The sequence below is a fragment of the Pinus tabuliformis genome, chromosome 3_1 (genome assembly GCF_031772625.1).
Source record: "Pinus tabuliformis cultivar Carrire ecotype Pingquan chromosome 3_1, CPIR1, whole genome shotgun sequence".
NCBI lineage: Eukaryota > Viridiplantae > Streptophyta > Pinopsida > Pinales > Pinaceae > Pinus > Pinus tabuliformis.
In genome coordinates this window covers 387,233,221-387,252,297 of record NC_142301.1, presented here as the reverse complement: position 1 = coordinate 387,252,297, position 19,077 = coordinate 387,233,221, and the positions used below count along the sequence as shown (strand labels likewise).

Below are 19,077 nucleotides of genomic sequence, written 5' to 3'. Positions count from 1 at the left end.
GTATGAGTTTGTAACACAATCTATGTACATGTTATAGAACCCCCTAATGTTGGACATTACCAACCTTGCAACTCACTCTAATGTGATTATATATCGAAGGAAATTGATTAGTGCCCACATATATACATAATCAAATCAAGGATTTGATAGAAGGGTATTATCTCTATGTTTATATTTTGCATTATTATGGTTTAAAAGTTATTGTTGAGTTCTTGATCACACAAAATTATATTCATAGTTGTTTGTTTAATTGCTAAATTCAATACATATTAGTCATTACTATGTTTTCTTTATTAATTAATTATTAGTATTGAGACCGAATGTTTGGTTTTTCATATTTTCATTTGTTATTGATAGGGACTTTCTCATGTTAGATAGATCAAATTGAAGTTGAATGCATATCTAAAGCATGTTTAGATCCTAGAAGCATGAGGTCAATCCTACTCTCCTTATTAACCCCCATGAAACATTCTCACACATTTTTGCATAACTTGAACTTCACCATATTTTCCAACCATGAAGTGTTGTGGCTAATAATCGATGAAGCATTTTAGGAAAAGGGCTATGAAAATTGCAACTAGTGTGTTTCCCTAATTCAGACAATTTTTCCTTAGTCTATGCTTAGAACATCCACCTAGCATGGATTGGGCAATTTTGGTGGCATAACTATCTTCAAAGTGATAAATGGAAACAATATTCCATTACTTGGGGGAAATATTCATTCTATGGAACTTGAATAGTGGTTTAGTGCATTGTAGATATATTTCAAAGTTTGACAAGATCATGATCATGTATATTCCATTAACCACCAAATCTTGGTGGAAAGTATGCAACAAATAGTATCAAGAGCATGGTGAGTCGATAGCTACATGGGGTAACTTTGTAAAATTTATGCATTACATGTTCCATCTTATGAGGTATTATTCACATCATTAGCACATGAAGTAGCAAAACTTATGAAAAAAAAGAGTGATTAGTAAATTGATGACTACAAAAGCTCCACTCATTTCATGGATTATTTTTACATTATAGATATGCATGAAAACAATTTTTTTAAATATCAAAGGTGATTTTGTTGATATATCAATGCAAAATTAGGGTTCCTAACATTATACATATGAGGATGTGCTTAGATTTACATAAACTTTGAGTAGAAGAATAAACTCAAGCATTGGACCAACTCTTCTATTGACCAACATAACTAATAGTAGAATGCCAAAAACAATGTTAAGTGGCTAAAGAAGAAGTAGACAAACCGTAGTTAGGATAAAATTGCATGGTCTAATTTTTATTCTTTTTCGTAAAAATAAAAGGTAGCAACATGGGCCATTCACCAATCAAGTAAAATTTAGACTAGTAAGTGGTGTAACTCCTACAAAATGACAAAGCATGATAACATTTAATTTTGTGTGAGCTAGTCACTTGAGCATAGGATGTTGATGGTTATACATAGGATCAAGGGAAGGAATTTAAAAGTTTTAAATCACTACAAGTATATGGGGATGTAGCATTGCCTATTTGCATCACTATAGGTCATTCTCTACTGCTCCATGTTTTTTTGGCTAGCACACAATGGAATTGGGCAATGCATTTGTATATTTCTTTGTGTCTTAGGTATGATACTAAAAACATTCTAAAAGTTTAGTAATTTTCTTTTGTGTTGTTGACACCATTATTATGTTGATGTGCATTGTGAATGTATCAATATAATATGTCTTATGTTACAATTTCCATGGCTATGTTGTTGAGCCTCAAAGTAGTGTCTTGTTCATAAATACACAATACAGTGTAGGGCTATAAAATTGTTGTTATATTTGAATATAGTTCAATTGGCATTATTTTAGGGAGTTGCAATTGGTCACTATCAAGAATGTAGTTTGTGAAACCAACTGTTAGAAACAATAAGGTTAATGTGAAGGAAACAATAGAACCTGATTAAAGAATCATAAAGTAACTATAAAGTGGGGTGGGTGAAGGATTGAAAACAAATAATCCAAGGAGGGAATAATTCAAAAAGAAATGTGAAGGGAAGATTCAAAATCCAATGTTTTGGCTTTTCCCTCTATATTTTCTCTCGCTTATGAGAATTCTCTTTACATGATACATGTCCTCTTTGCTCCACCTTATACATGTCTATGTGGTAGTGTACTTTGAATTTTTGAGTTGGCATGATTCATAACAACCATATTTTATTTGCTAAGTCTATTAATACCATATATTTTATCATTTGATCCAATCAACATGCATCACAATCAATCCATATAATATATTATAACATTGGGTATTGCATGGATTTCCATGAACATACTAACTTAATCCTATGCAATATATCTAGGAAGGATAATATCGGGTACCTAAGGAGGTACCTAATGGGGGGGCTTAATTGAATATTACCGTACTCATGGAATAGGCCCACTTTGTAGTTGGTAGGTAATAAATATGTCCACTAGATAGTTAGAGGAAATAATATAATAATAAGGGGTTATTGGCATAAACTCCAAGGCATACTTATGAGAAATTTTATATGCACATGAGTGTCATTATGCTAAGATATGTTGGATGCTGAGAATTTTTTTGTAGAAAGCATGACTTGTGGAGTGATTCCTTCCACAAGGAGTGTTATATACATTTTTGGGCACTGCAACCCCAAGCATAAAATTTCCATAAACCAAGGGCTCCTAAGTCCCTAAAAGTGTTGTTCTAACCCCTAAAGGAACAAGGTCAACTGATTACAGCTTCTCCCAGAATTTCTCCATGAAAAACTGCTCAAAACTGGTCAAAACAGGATGATTTCAGCTGCTCCATAGGCAAATTGCATTGCATCTCACCTAAATACACTGTGTGGGTGTGTTGCATTTCAAAAAGCCCTTCTATGGGGTGCGATGGGCGAGAAGTGACAAATGGCAGTGTCATTCCGTGAGGTGGAGAGGCATGGAATCTTCCAGAAACTTCTCCTGTGACACTTGCCTCTCTGAATTCGACCAAGGATGAGTAAGAGATCATCAATCTCCAAGTGGAAGCAAGAACTATTAGAGGGAAGACACTAATCAAATCACAAGCTGACTCATCTCCCTTACAGATATCTAAATATGGATCCCTCATCCCGGAGATCCAGAGGCTAGAATTTTGCATATTATAGGGAATTGTTGTTGGTTTCTTGAGACAACATCAGAGTGTTGGGTGATCTAAGCTTTGTATGAGGTGAAGAAGGGCTTACTTGTTGAGAGGATGATGCTGGGTTAGAACAACTGGTTGTAACTCCCTTGGCTCTTTCTTGTTTATCAATAAAAGCTATTCAAGTTTTCCTCCATACTCTTGTGTCATTTATGTTTTATGCATTTGTATGGTCAATTTACATCTGATCCTAGATTGTTTATGATTATAGATCCATGTACTTGTATATTTTTATGCTACTGTGATCCTATAGGTACTCTGTGAAGCTGGGCGTACAAGGAAGCAAGTAGCGAAAGACCATCAAGAGAGAGAGGAATCGAACTAGGAGATTAGCGCAAGATAGAGGTTGGTCTTCTTTGTTCTTCTCTTATCTATATTTCATAAAGGAAAAACGAAAGTAGCTTTACTTTCTTTGTTTCTAAGGTAGTTACCACACCTTAGTGGGATAAGCCTGTGTAGACACTTTTCCCTGTAAAAAAATGGCGACTCCACTGGGGACGAATTAGTTAGTTTTTTTATCTTCCTTGTTGTTTATTTTATAAACTTACAGACGGAGCCTGAAGTCGAGCTAGGTAGCTTTCGAATTGCATTTGCTATGCAAATGCAAAGTAGATAAATGATGATTCAGTTAATCTCCAGGATTTGTTTATGACTTAAACAACTGATTCAAAAACTCTCTGATTGCCCTCATGGTAGCTCTTAGAACCTTCTCAGATCTACCCCTGATTGTTGCATTACTGATTACCATTTGCTCGGCCAAAACCCATGAATTGAACTGCAAATTGTGACCCGAAACCCAAGCAGAGTCTCGTCTCTGGCCCAGTGCAGGTACTGTTCTGTGAATCTGAAATTCAGCGCACTTCCCGAGTGTGGTAGGTGCGCTGCATTTCAAATTCCCTGTGTTACAGGTGTGCTGATAAGACTAGGCATTGTTCAGTTTTGGTTTCTATGATTCTTTCTTTTCAGTTCTATTCATGAATTTTGCTGCTTGTAATCAGTATATCTCTGTTTGAAACCACTTTTCCTTGCTGTTATTCCGCCTCCATTGTGCAAAAGAACTATAAATGTTTTTTGTGTATTTGTTGAGTCATTTTCAGTTCTCCTTTGCAAAAAGTAACGTAATTGTACTGTTGTCCTTTGATTTGAAAGTGTCGCAAGTGTCGTTTTCAGTCATAGGAAAGAGTTTAGTTGCTATTGATGGTCGATTACCCTGTTACCATTGTATTTGGTCTGAATTTGTAGTCTTTCTAGTGTCGAAAGCAAGTATACATTTCCGAATCATAAAGTGTTGTGATTGTATCCATTTTTTATTCTGAAAAGAAACTTGTTAGTAATTGACACTTGAAAAGTAATTCAGATTTGCGCATTAGCTTTATTTTTACCATTCACATGCTAAGAAAGCCAAAAACAAATACATGCATGTGCATTTGCATTTAGACTGTTTGATTGGTTTGATTTAGGACAGTGCATTTAGTGTGTGCTCGTTGCTCTTTGTGAAAGAATACTGTCTCTCTTTCCTTAGTAGCTAGGATTTTCATTGCACAAAGAAGATAAAAGATTGTTTATCATTTTAGATTGCATTTTAGGAATTGTACATCTACATCTCGCGGTGAACTTGAAAGGAAAATTTCTTAAGCAAGATCAACTATAAAATAAATTCAATGAATCTAACAACGCTTTGGAACCTAACGCACAACATCTAGAAGTCTAGGCTAGAGATGTATTCCAGCATCGTAAAGCCTGGTAATTGTTGTTCTCACTGATGGTTGGGTGATTCCTCCACTTTGAGACAATAAGTGCCAGTACGGACTTGTGCTCCCACATACCGTCGAGTATATTTTGGGAGACCATAATAGGCTTAATCCTTTATCCATAGGAAGCCGTGTCTGCCGCCCTATCGATCGCAATGCACTGAACACAGCATTCGGGAAGATTAACTGCCGTACCGTAAAAAGTATTCTGCAGTTTTGTGATTGGTTTGGTAATCCCTCTACCTAGATTTCTAGAGTAGTCCCTTTCGTTCCTTTTTAGACTCCTTAACAGAAAAGGTCCATATGAGCACTTGTCACTTTAGGCTCATTAAAAATCGAAGGCGACTAGAGTCATCTTTTGTTTTTTCTCGACTCTTAAAAATTGAAAAAACAAGTGTCAAAGTGTCTAAAATTTATTTTAATTGTAATAATCATCACCCTTTCCTACGTTGATCTTAGGTTGAGAAAATGGAACCCACCAACCAAGGAATTCCCCTTGGAGGAAATCCTAGTCCCTTCTCCTCTTGGGGAGATGTTGGTGCACCCCATATGGCCACATTGTCGCTTCCAGGATTGACAATCGGCTTGCCCATATGGCTCTTCTCAACCTCTGTCGTTCAGAACACCGCAATTCCTGAACAATCGAGTCAGCAACTAGACGAATCCAGAGTTACCCACCAACCTTCTACTTCCTCCAATTCTTCCTCTCCTCCTTCCTCTTCGCTTGATGGGGCTAGTAAAGCCAAAAATAAAGTACCTGAGAAGAAGAAGGAAAAGAAGAAGAAAGAGAAGAAGAAGAAGGAGCCAAAAGCAAAAGGGGGCAACCAAGCGTCGTCTAGCGAAAATCCATACACTGCACCGACCAGGCCTAAATCGCCATGTGTCATTTGCAAAGGAGACCACTATCATAGAGATTGTCCTTGCATCCCTCGGATCTTAAGGGACGGGTCTCCTCATTTGCACAACCTAGTGTCATCAACCTCTGATGATCATGTTGAAAACACACCATCGACTAATGAAAGTGAAGCCCCAAGACAAAAAGGAAAATATAGATTTCCTTGTAAATTGTGCGAAGGCAATCATGCCATCCACCGTTGTCCCTTCTTAGACGAGGCTAAAAGAGTTTTGGATGATCGTCCGATTTCACCATTACGACTTCCTCCTGGATATAAAAAACTCTTGTCGAGTCCGTCACTAGTTGAAAATCTGGCTGGCTCACCCAGGTGGTCGGCCGAAGCATCTATCATTGAAGACAAACCATCTGAATCCATACCAGACGAAAGTCAAAAGGTCAAGGCGGCAGTTGACCCGGTCTTGCCTTCAGAGGTTCCATCTTCAGATGATACAGTCACATAAGAGAATAAGGATGACACTATCCAAATTCTTTTTGTAAGCACGGACTCCGATGAAAATGGGGGCAATTTACCCATTCCTTTATCGTAGGAAGGAAGTTCGTTAGAGTCATACCTGGCCGTCTATTCGGTCCCACCTCCAAGCAACCTAGTTGTCTCCTTCAACTGGAATCAACTAGGCAGACCCCGTTTACCGGCTAGTGTACCATTCCGAATTATTGCTCAAATATATAGAATGGTTATGGTTGGTACCATCATAAATGAAGGGGCTTCTGTGAGTATCCTTTCCTCGACTGCTTGGAAAGCGCTTGGCTCACCATCGCTTTTGCCTGAGATGAGAAATCTAACAAGCTTTGACAAAGGTACCAGTCGACCATTAGGGATCCTTCCTAATGTGCCCATAACATTGAGAGGGAAAACCGTTCACATGAACGTAATGGTGGTCCAAGGACCCTTGGATTATAATCTACTCCTTGGACAAGACTATATTTATTGCATGGGAACCATTCTCTCATCACTCTTTAGAGTAATGTGTTTTCCGCACGAAGGAAGAGTGGTCAAGCTCGTAGACCAGCTTTCATTTCTCGGATCACGCAGAGCAAATAGTCATACACCATCCCTGAATGGCCTTTTCATGCAAGGAATGTCGCATCAATCTCTAGTCTGTCCACCTAATGAGCGCGAGTGATTCGGGGGACATGACTGAAACCCAAGAGGCATGCACCCTGGTCTACTTCGGCAGGAAAACTTTGGGTATAGGGTAGGTTTCTGCGAGAGATATATGACTGGTCTGTACTCCCGTCTGTGATTGGAAGAGGGAGTTATTCTGGAATAAGATTCTCTCGTCAAAGTTATGTGAGTGGATTGTCTCACCTTTGTCTATTTCGGTAGACATCGCTGAAGAAGTGTTTTGTTTGCATTGTGAATAGAACAATCTTTGGTAACCTGAAAGAGGTAGACCTTTCCTGATAAAACAAATGTTTTGTCGGTGATTTGAAGGGTGACCTTGAAACTCTGTTTTATACCTCGGGGCATGCAAACCTTTTGGCGTGCAAGCGAAGAACAATCATTTATCTGTTTTTTGGATTGGTCGTTTCCTAACTTGCATAAAGAAAGGATGTGGGGCAAAACTCTAAAAATTGCCGTTATCATATATGGGACATTCTTATTATATGACTGGATTAATCGAGCAGTTTTAGCACATAGTTCAAGCTCGTTAAAAAATAAACATAAGTCATGAGCAAATGTTTCTCCCTGCGTTTAAGCTCATTAAAAAATGAATTATTTCCCGGTAAATGACCATCGTGAATGTAGTACTTCAGCCTTTAAAGCCTTGGTCGTGTTCTCATCATCACCTCCACTCTGTATTGGCTGATCATTCACCTCCATTTGATTGTTTACCCCTTTTGAGGAATAGCTGCGAAGAGTGATCCCACTAGCCATCCTTGTAACACTGCCGTGATTGGAAAATTCCAAACCTTACCTGGAATCAGCTGCTACCCAATTTTATCACTCATTCCTCAAAAGACGAGTCTCCTTTAAGCTCTTTTCAACTGACTCGTAAAATATGAAAAGCTTACCGAGCTGTTGGCCTCTCCAGCTTATTAAAGGGACCGGAAGTGTTATCCCTCCTTTAGATTTTAATCTTTTTGGACCTGAGGGATTATTACACAAAAAGATCGAGCGCTTGTTTTGTTCGACTCGTTAAAAGTATTGAAAATTCATCCCTTCTGTATTGTTTTATACTTTTCCGGACTTAAGGGATTAGATGACGAAAAAGGAATTTTGGAGTTTCCTTTACGTCCCTTTTCAGACTCTCTAAAATTGAAAAGGACCGAGTTATCTTTGTCGTTAAACTCGTTAAAACCTAATAGCGACAAACTTGTCCATAGCAGACAAGAACGAGTTTCACTATCGCTAGGCTCGTTAAAACATAGCGATGGGTTTGCCCGAAGGGAAAATTATAGAACAAGCATATGTTATCCTCCTCAAGCTTGACAAAAATAAAGAGGTACTGGTCAGCAATGACTGGGGAAAAATTGGGAAGAAAACTTGAAGAAACTTTGTTGGTAGTAAGTCACTCTTGAACATGACACTTTCATTCCGCATCCAAGTCGGGTTGGGTTGTTTCATTCACCGGTCACATCACCATGGTCCCATCACACCATCCACATTTGGGGTTAATGCTACCAATCCATCACGTCAGTGTCGCCGATATGTTCAAGAGAAGTCATTCAGAGAATTCACCTGTGTCTCACCCGCTACAATACATTTATACTCCATTCTTTCATGACCGCCACCCTGAATCTTATGTCATCAGATCGTTTTCACCTCCATTAAAATCATTTGCTCCGTTCCGTGTCATTGATGTGAGATTCATTAAGGCCCTCCTGTGACGGATCGCTTCTTGTTGACATCAGCTCATTATCCAAGAAGTCGATCTAGGAACACCCTGTTCAGTACTTTGAAGATTGCATGCCTCAATGGCAAGTTTCTCACTTCTGGCGACAGGTTTACATCAATGGCCTTCGATCGAAAGATTTTGCGTGGTGTTCGACACCAAGTCCTTTATTCACACCACGTGAATTGTACTGCAGTACCTCGAGGGTCATTATCATTATCGGTGATTCCTCTCGCGTCTATTAACAGCTTACATCATTGGCTGGTAATCAGGCGATGTCTTTCCATGTTCGACTCCAGAACATCTCTCACATGGATAGACTTGTACTTCGAGTGAAGATCGAACGAGATTGAAGACCCCGGATCTAGCTTCATCCATACGGGCTGCGATATATATTCAGGGAAATAAAAACATCAAATGTACATTATTGCTGCACTGATAATCATCCAATCAAAGGGATGATGACTCTACCAGAATCATCAGTCTACACTCAGACAATTGGCTGTCCTATGTACATGAAAATGAATTTATAAAGCTGAGCATTGGAATGACCGCCTCAGCTAGATCATGAAAATATTATGAAGATAATGTATTGTATTGTATCTTATTACAGGTCTCCTCCCTGCTTGAAAGAACTTCGGATCCTCATAATAAAGCATTTCACCCGACATCAAAATATTAACGACCTCATGCTTTAGGGGGCAACTGTTATAGACATTTTTGGGCACTGCAACCCCAAGCATAAAATTTCCATAAACCAAGGGCTCCTAAGTCCCTAAAAGTGTTGTTCTAACCCCCAAAGGAACAAGGTCAACTGATTACAGTTCTCCCAGAAGTTCTCCAAGAAAAACTGCTCAGAACTGGTCAAAACAGGATCATTTCAACTGCTCCATAGGCAAAGTGCGTTGCATCTCACCTAAATACACTGTGTGGGTGCGTTGCGTTTCAAAAATCCCTTCTATGGGGTGCGATGGGTGAGAAGTGACAAATCGAAGTGTCATTCCGCGAGTTGGAGAGGCATGGAATCTTCCAGAAACTTCTCCTATGACACTTGCCTCTCTGAATTCGACCAAGGATGAGTAAGAGATCATCAATCTCCAAGTGGAAGCAAGAACTATCAGAGGGAAGACACTAATCAAATCACAAGCTAACTCATCTCCCTTACAGATATCTATATATGGATCCCTCATCCCAGAGATCCAGAGGTTGGAATTTTGCATATTGTAAGGAATTGTTTTTGGTTTCTTGAGATAACATCAGAGTGTTGGGTGATCTAAGCTTTGTATGAGGTGAAGAAGGGCTTACTTGTTGAGAGGATGATGCTGGGTCGGAACAACTGGTTGTAACTCCCTTGGTTCCTTCTTGTTTATCAATAAAAGCTATTCATGTTTTCCTCCATACTCTTGTGTCATTTATGTTTAATGCATTTGTATGGTCAATTTACATCTGATCCTAGATTGTTTATGATTATAGATCCATGTTCTTGTATAGTTTTATGCTACTGTGATCCTACAGGTACTTTGTGAAGCTGGGCGTACAAGGAAGAAAGTAGTGAAAGACCATCAAGAGAGAGAGGAATTGAACTAGGAGATTAGCGCAAGATAGAGGTTGGTCTTCTTTGTTCTTCTCTCATCTATATTTCATAAAGGAAAAACGAAAGTAGCTTTACTTTGTTTGTTTCTAAGGTAGCTACCACACCTTAGTGGGATAAGCAGTTCTGTGTAGACACTTTTCCCTGTAACAAGGAGTGATTGCATACTATATTTGTTTAGGGTGCTCAATAGCTCATTAGAAATATCTAAATGAGTAGAATATTTTGCAAGTATAGATAGGTTTTAGTAGCCCAATCTCCTAAATGGCCAGAAAATATATTTGAAGGCCTAAAAATGACCTTGAAATTTTAGGACCATTTTGTTTTTAGATAAAAATAATTTTTTCCAAGATGTAGAATCTTGTTGATTCAATGAAAGAGGTGGATGGCCACCAATTTCCATATATACCAATCCTCACCCCTTAGGAAGTAATCATCCCCATTGCATCAAATTCCCTCATTATATGGGGAAACAATTACTTAATTTGACTCCTTGCTATCCACTTTCCTTGGTGAAGAAGTTGTCTTACTTTCATAACATGATAGAGTTTTATGTTTGTTGGTGGGTACCCTTTTTCCTAGTTTATATGGTTTGATTCATTAATCATACTTAATTTAGTTAGGATTGAGTTATTTAGGATCCAAATACTTAGTAACCTTCTATGTATCTAGTATGTGTGAAGGTTTTCCTAGTTGATATGATTGTGGTGAAATATCCTTTAGAATTCAATATGCTTCTTATCCATGATTAAGTATAAGCTACAAATACTATGGTACCTAAATTTTTTCAAGAGATGTACTTTCTTCAAAATGGAAGTATTTCCACCATCCTAATTCAACTTTAGATTAAACAACCCCATTTTATGTTCCTAGTATTTGGGTGTACCCTACCCCATCATGGGTAAATTTTGTGGCATCATAACCCAAGCATTCAATTTCTTATGTGAAGGAACCATCATGCTCATGTGCACCTTACTGGGGCATGATCCTAGTAATTGATTAAGAATCTAATAAAATTAGTCAAAAACTCCATACCAATATGGAATATCACTAACATATTCTACCTACATTGGTCATCACTCCACATGTTTCACATGGATTTCTTGATGTTGAGTTGTCTTCTAATGAGGCCATATTAGATTTCATGGATTCATTTTATAATCCAAGGCAGTATATACCTAATTATGAATGTTTTCTCCTTGATTTGGAAGAGGCGGGGATTGTCATTTAAGATCTTCATTTGGGCTACGGGATTTAGCTAGGTCATCTGTTGAAGTGTCACCCTTGGAATACATTTAGTCTTGTTCTAAAATGGCTGATGGGTTCATACATGTCAATGGGAAGCCTTGGATTGTAGCCAATAGTGGACACAACATTGCATAACTTATCACACTATGACATACTTTATATATTATGTATTTTAGTTTTTTCTTCTTGTGTGGTAGTGTGAGTGATTTTTATTTTTGTATGTCATTTGAGCTAGTTGGATTATTATAATTTTTGGTTCTTTATTTACAATTTTCAGCACGATCTACTTGGTCCTTGTCATAACCATAACCAAGAGACCAAGTGGTTACATATGTTAGTCCTCTAGCTATGTTGGCATTTGTCACAATAAGTGAGCATTAATACAAGCATGCATGTAGAAAAAAATGAATTTCTAATCACATGATTCAAAATTGTAAGTAAGTGTTGAATCATAAATAGCCATTACATCACACACACACACACACACACGCACACACGCACACACACACATTTTTTTATTTTCGTTCTTACTTGTTCTAGTCAAAACTCAGATTGCGTTGCTATAATATTCCATAATTTATGATGGGAGTTTTGAGAGGTGAATTTCTTTCATTACTTCTCATTCATCCTTCATTATTGTTTTTATGAGATTTCTCGATCTTGTTTAACAATGGGCCCTAGTACTTCTAGATGATTTTTAAAAGATGGGATGGTGTTTTCATGGTGACATCCACTTAAATTTAGGCATGGATATTTGAATATGGTATATAGGGATAGGTATTTCCATCCATTTTATCCTTTCCTTATTTTCCTTCTCTGCTACCATCAATGTGTCATAGGTTCAATCTTGCTAAGTTGTGACATTAACCATTCTCATTTTGTATGTTGTAACTTGTTTTGTAGTGCCTATCCTTCGTGGGAACCTTACAGTAGCACCTAATTTACATTTTAGTGCCCATGCTATGACATTTATTGGACCTAGAATCCTATTTTAGAGGCTCCATGACATAAGGTTGACCCTAATTCTTCTATAGTCATCTTCATTTTGGCTATATTATGAGGAGGTTCCAAAAATTTATCATGTTTCTTTATAATTTCATATTCCTATTATTGCAAAGGTCTTAGTGCCTACTTCTACACTATTTTTTTCTTTGATCCAACTTATTACCAATGTAGTCATGCTTGAACTCTTTTCATTTTCATTAGTTTTACCTCTATTTTTTAACCTCACTATTTTTAGAGAGACCAATGTGATTAGTGGTTTTTTTTTTTCAATCTCATGAGTCTTTTCCTTAATTTCGTTTAGGTTGGATCCACTAGCATGGAACTAGATGCATGCTCTTTTCTCACTCATTTCTCTAGCATAAGCTTCCTTTTATTTCTTTTCATGCTCATTAAACAATGCAATATGATGAGAAAATTCTTCTCCATTTCTTACTCTCATTACACTATGAGAAGGATACCATATTGAGCATCCTTTTACCTCCTTTTAAAGCTCGATAAACTCAAATAACACAACCTATTGAGTACACTTTGAAGACTAATTTGAGCTCATTAGAACCAAACAAAAAGACATTATCAAGCTTACTTATATTCTCTTTTAGGATTGTTAATACATGAAGGAGATGCAAAAATAAATAGTGCTTATTGGGTGGGAGGGGAGACTGGGATCATTAATATTTTTATGAAGAAGCAGAACTCATTAGTTGCATCGACACTAAAAATGGAATCTATTTTCATTATCATCTTAGATTTCGGTCATAGATTTCCTAGGAGTTGTTAGCTCTGCTACATATCTTGAAATTTGGAGGGCTAAATACAAGCTTGGCCATATGTTTATGCTAAAAAGAGAGTTCACAGCAGTCATCTTCCTTCTTCTCCTTCATTCCACTTACCCTTTATTAACCCCACTATCTCTACTTTTCCTCCAAAACTCGGCAGAAGACCCTGTTTCTTCAAGCCCCAAAGCGCTAAGTTTAAAGCCGCACAACACCGCCACCACATGACCCTGCACCTCTGTAACCCACAGTCGCCTTTAAATCACAGTCGTTGATTGTCATACCCCGATCCAACGGTCCCCCCATCGCAGTCAATGAATAACCTACCCATTTGTTCCCCACCGTCTGATCACCTCCACCACGATCGGACGGTGTTCGCTCTTCCCGTGCCCGTGAAGTGACAGCCTATTAACACATGTTTGAGGGGGGTTTCCGCTACCACGCATCACCCTCCGAGTGGTATCACATGCCATTGTACATTTACCGCCTGACCCCTGACGACAGTGTGAGCAATACCACTTACCGCTCGAACCCATTTTCCCACTTAGTAACGCCCGCTCATCTTCGACGCCTGATGAACGCCGGATCTGTCCGCCCAAGATCCAACGGCCTGCATTTACCCCGCTTCCATATCTACCGGTACTCCCCGCCAAACCATGACCGTTGTCCATCTGCTCAATCCGACAGCCAATCTTGTTCCTTCGTCCAGTTCGTCCACCTGCCATGTAGTACGCGACCTTTGATCGTTCTATGCTCTCTAAGGATGAACATAACTGGTTCTAGTTACTGTTTGCAGTAGTCCCTCAACAACCACATTCAAGAGATAGTAAGGCCGAGAAGAAAAGGTACAGAGCTTGATTAGGTAAATGCATTTAGCAGTTATGGCACTTCATCCCATATGACACTCCACTTGCCCAAGAAGGACAACAGAGCACCCGAGGAGATCAAATCCAACTGCTATGGCAAACAATCGCACCAGAGACTCCATCACATAGTTAAAGTAGTTTGTGGTCAATTATGAGCTCCTCATACTTAGAATGGATTAGTGCCTTTGTATTCAAACTCTATATATACCCAGAAACAAGATGTAATCAGGGTTGATGGTTGTTATTTTGATGTAAGGTTCAACTTCTGGAGACTGTAACTACTTTGATACTTGTAGCGTCTCATCTTCATTTTTAGCTAATGCAAGCTTCTTTTGCTATTAATTTCTCACTTTCCATTCCTATTTTGTTCCAGGCTGTGCCTAATATGCAGTCTTCCTGAACTCTTCATGTATAGCATTATAGGAGCTGTCATCCTACCTCTGTGTTTAAATCTTGCATGTATCAGTGAATGTGTTATTCAGGTTTATGTTCATTTAGTGACAGAGAGCTGTCATCCTGTCTGTACACTAGGGAATTAGATTTGCAGACGTCTTTATTGGTTGCAGCCGGCCATCACAAGGTCTTGTGCATCTGTTGGTGTGGTCATTATTCTCCATATTCACCCAACCTCTGAACTGTGAGTAATTGGTGGTCTAAAGCCTTATAGTTTAGGGGTGTTCACGCATGTCTGGAGTCAAGAAAAGTAGAAGTGGTTATCTGGCTTGAACAAGCATCATCTCTTCCATTCAGCAATTTCCAACATTAAGTTGAGTTTGTAATGTTCCCGAGCATCTCCGAGCTACAACTTAGGAGAGTTTCTTGGGGTGATAACATTAATTGGAACCGTTGCCGGGGAGAGGAGATTAAAGCTCAACTTCCCTGAGAGAATGACAAAGATCCAGCTTTGATGATAGACAAAGTCTAGAAACATTTCTAGTTGTAATCATCTATCTAGAGACTCTACTAGAGAACCAACCTAGTGGCGACTCCACATTACAGTTCTGGCTCAGTTTGTGAGGAATACCCGGAGAAATCCTCAGAAATCACCAGCTGACCCAGTGCCTGACCCTGAGAAGATTGTTGATTGAGGGAAAACATCACAGAAAGGAGCATCAGGATCAGGTAAAATTAAGAAAACTTATGCATCTCTGAAAGAGAAGGTTATAGCTGAGGATATATACAATTTGAAGATTTGGAGCCTAGCATTGTTAGTAAAGAAATACCTTTAGAGATTCATAAAGCTCCTTGTTCAGTTAGTTCCCCTTTGGATCTCAGTCCAAAGAAAGCCTCCCATACATTCCATCATATTCCTTTATGTATGTTATCTATTTCATTACTTCCTACCATTCAATCTGCCAGTATCCTTCCACCTATCTTAGTCATGGCAGGCCAACAAGTTCCCACAAAGACGGAAAGAATCATAGCTGCTAGGTATGGACCCCTGGTCTTGCTTGTTCCCTTGAATTCCATGCTTGCAGGAGAATATCATAAATATATGCCCAAATTCACTAGTACAGAGGGAGTAACAGCTGAAGAACACCTTGAGTCTTTTTATAGTTATGTTGATAACTTAGATATCAGTGAAGATGATGTGTGGATGAGAGTGTTTGTCCAGAGCCTTGATGGAGAGGCTAGAAAGTGGTTCAGAGAATTGCCCCATAGGTCCATAGCAGACATTGAAGCATTGGATGATGCATTCTTGAAACAATGGGGGGATAGGAAAGATATGATCTAATACCATACAGAGTTTGGAAACCTAAAGAGGGAGAATGGGGAATCACTGTCGGATTTTAATAAAAGATTCAATTGTATGTATAGTAAGATACCAGCTGAAGTAAATCCTACCCCCACCTCTGCCAAGCTCACTTATGCTAATGCTTTTGACTTTGACTTCTTCCTGCTTTTGAGAGAAAGAAGATGTGCCACTCTAGCTGATATGCAAGATGCAGCACTGGAGGTGGAATCAAATATTATGGCTGCAGAAAAGCTTAAAAGTCATGCTGACATAAGGAGGCAGAGAGATGAGGCTTCTTCTTCCTCTGCTTCATCCCCAGAACCCAAATTAGATAAGATGACTAAGATGATAGAGTCATTAGCTGCTGAGATATCTAAGCTGAAATTTGAGCAGAGCTCTGGAAAAGCCAGGATACCAAACACATTCGCTCCAAGAAACCCAAATCCCTTCAGAGGAGAAAATGAACAATTGCAAATCATTCAAAGGGGTAAAGAAGCAAATGAAGAACAAAGAGTTAAGGCTTCTTTCCAAAATGTAGTCATGGAGGAGGAGCAGTTCGAAGAAGAGGATGAAATTCATTGCATGGAAGACAAAGGCAGTGCTACCTTTTTTACACTGGCCGCATACCAAGAATCATTACTCCAAGACCAAACCAGTCAAGAGTGGGACAGAGAGGCTGTTCTGCAGACTGGTGAGCAGCAAAGATATAATCTGAGGTCAAAAGAAAACAATGTCAAGGAGAACCCTGCCCAAAGAGTTGCTGTCCAAACAGAGCAACAGAATATCAGACAGAAGAAGCCAACAGTTGATCTAGTCATCCTCAAAGTACCAGCACAAGAGGTAAGAGGTCCTAATAAGTCCGCTTCCCCTTTCAGTTTTGAGTCAGAAGTCAAGAAGTTAAAAATATCTGTACCTCTGATAGAACTAGCAAAGAGTGAAGTTTTTAGAAAGCCTATCCTTGATGCCCTTGAGCTGAAAGCCTCACAAACCCCCAATGACTACGTCAATTTGTAGGATGGTAAGCCTGCAGTCGAGCCTAGCCCCATGATCAAACCTGCTAATAATAATTCTCCATCATTTTATGTCTCCTTGACCATTCATGACAAAATCCTACAAAATTGCCTACTATACACAAGGACCAACCACAATTTGATGCCTAAAGCTATCATGGAAGAGTTAGGCCTTGATATCACTAGACCATATCATGACTTATTCTCATTTGATTCAAGAAAGGTAAAACGCCTAGGATTAATCAAAGACCTGGCCATTACCCTAACTCAGTTTCCCATGAAGAGCATGATCATGGATATTGTGGTAGCAGATGTCCCTCCCAAGTTTGGCATGCTGTTGTCCAGAGGGTGGATTAAGAGATTAGGTGGGATATTATAGAATGCCTTATCTTATGCCACTGTCCCAGTCTTTGGAGGGGAAAGCAGGAGATTGTACAGAGAAGCACAGCTGGCCTACATCATCAGTGATGAGAGTAATCCTTCTAGTCATCCCATATATGCTGTGGACACTTACTTTGGAGCTTGTATTCTCAAAATTGAAGAATCTCAGAAGGCCTCAATGCAGATCATTTAACCAGTAAATCGGGCCAAGGGAGAGCAAGGAAGTTAGGTTTGGGAAATGTTCTTTGATGGAGCATGTTCTAGGGAGACGGCAGGAGTAGGGGTGGTGCTGATATCTCCAGAACAAGAAAGCACACATCTGTCTTTCAAGCTAGCCTTTCAAGTCACGAACAATATAGCAGAATATGAAGCTCTGATATTGGGTCTCAATGCAACCAAAGACAGAGCAATTAGGAACATAAAGGTGTTTGGAGATGCTGATCTTATCATTTAGCAAGTGAAGAAAACATTTCAAGCAAAGCAACCAAGGCTAAAAGCATACAGAGATGAGGTATGGAGACTTAAAGATTCTTTTGATAATTTTTGTATCTCATATATTCCTAGAGTAAAAAATTAGCTTGCCGATTCCCTTGCTATGTCTGCTAGCATGTTTATCCCTCCCATGCCTCCCAAACTAGTTTATGAAGTTCAAATAAAATACAGACCATCCTTGCCTGATAATGTCCAGCATTGGAAATTTTTTGAATATGATGATGAAGTGAATAGGTTCTTGCAAGTCATTGAGGAATTCTCCGAAATGAACACTGACCAAGAAAATGAAGCCTTGGAAGAAAATCCCCAGCCCCGGCTTAGAAACAAATTTGGCAAAGATAGAATTGTCCAACTGCCCAGCAATCATATACCTAAGGGTCTGGTTCCATTAGAAAATTTGTTTGACCAAAATGACGTGCCTTATAAGACTGCCCAAAAAGAAGACCAATCTACAGTCTGTAAGCATAATATAGGGAGTCCAGATCAGCCCAGATACATAAATCTGTCCACTCGTCTATCTGCTGCACAAAGTTCTGAATACTACAATTTGATGAAGCAATTTGCTGATGTCTTTGCCTGGGAATATAGTGACCTGAAAACATATGACAAAAATATCATCCAGCATAAAATCCCTTTAGAGAAAGACACCATCCCTTTTAAACAGAAGCTGAGGCACATAAATCCTTTGCTCCTTCCTCTGATTGAAAAGGAAATCAAAAAGTTATTGGCTGCCAAAATCATAGTTCCTCTCAGATATTCCAAATGGGTAGCCAACTTAGTGGTAGTGAGGAAGAAAAGTGGAGAAATCAGGCTATGCGTTGATTTCAGAAACTTGAACAAATGCTCTAAAAAAGACAACTATCCTCTACCCAAGATGGAGCATTTGCTGTAGAAGGTCTCAGGGGCCAAAGTGATGTCTTTCCTGGATGGATTTTCAGGGTATAATCAGGTTGTTGTACATCCAGATGACCAAGAGAAGACTGCATTCACCACTCCTTGGGGCACTTTTATGTATTCCAAGATGCCTTTTGGGTTGATGAATGCTGGAGCCACCTTTCAGAGAGCTATGGATATAACATTTGTGGGAGAGAAGGATAAGTTTGTCCTTATCTACCTTGATGATATAACAATATACTCCAGCAGCCATCAAGACCATTTGTAGCATTTGAAGAAAGTGTTCTTGAAGTGCAGAAGGTTTGGAATTTCAGTCAATCCTAAAAGGTCACAATTTTCTTTAGAAGAAGGCAAGTTGCTAGGACATGTTGTTTCTGCTACAGGTGTCCGAATTGACCCAGAAA

The 19,077-nt window shown here is 38.9% G+C and overlaps 1 pseudogene; it reads right to left on the bottom strand.

Annotated features, from left to right (window-relative positions):
• The window catches only part of LOC149187349 (phytepsin-like), a 194,136-nt pseudogene extending 180,116 nt beyond the window's left edge, over window positions 1-14,020 (bottom strand).
• Window positions 14,021-19,077: the final 5,057 nt, after the last annotated feature.